Below are 216 nucleotides of genomic sequence, written 5' to 3' on the forward strand. Positions count from 1 at the left end.
AAAACACCTCTGACTTAACTAAAATCTTCTCAGTTTTGCCAAGAATGATCTTAAATAGAATTCTACAAAACTAGATATGATTATATCAACTATATGTCATGTTTTATCTATTTTTACTAATACCTTTTACAAAAACTGCTTCCTCAGTGATGGCTCAAGAAGCAATGGAATATGATGTTCAGATGCAGTTAGATCATAATGCTCTAGGACAACTTG

At 31.0% G+C, this 216-nt stretch overlaps 1 protein-coding gene across 1 annotated transcript in view; it reads left to right on the top strand.

Moving 5' to 3' along the window:
- The window catches only part of RFWD3 (ring finger and WD repeat domain 3), a gene marked incomplete at its 5' end in the record, with an annotated part of 36,703 nt that overhangs the window by 7,227 nt on the left and 29,260 nt on the right, over window positions 1-216 (top strand). The gene's annotated exons all lie outside the window — the stretch shown is intronic.

Source organism: Myotis davidii, unplaced genomic scaffold, assembly GCF_000327345.1.
Source record: "Myotis davidii unplaced genomic scaffold, ASM32734v1 scaffold453, whole genome shotgun sequence".
Taxonomy (NCBI): domain Eukaryota; kingdom Metazoa; phylum Chordata; class Mammalia; order Chiroptera; family Vespertilionidae; genus Myotis; species Myotis davidii.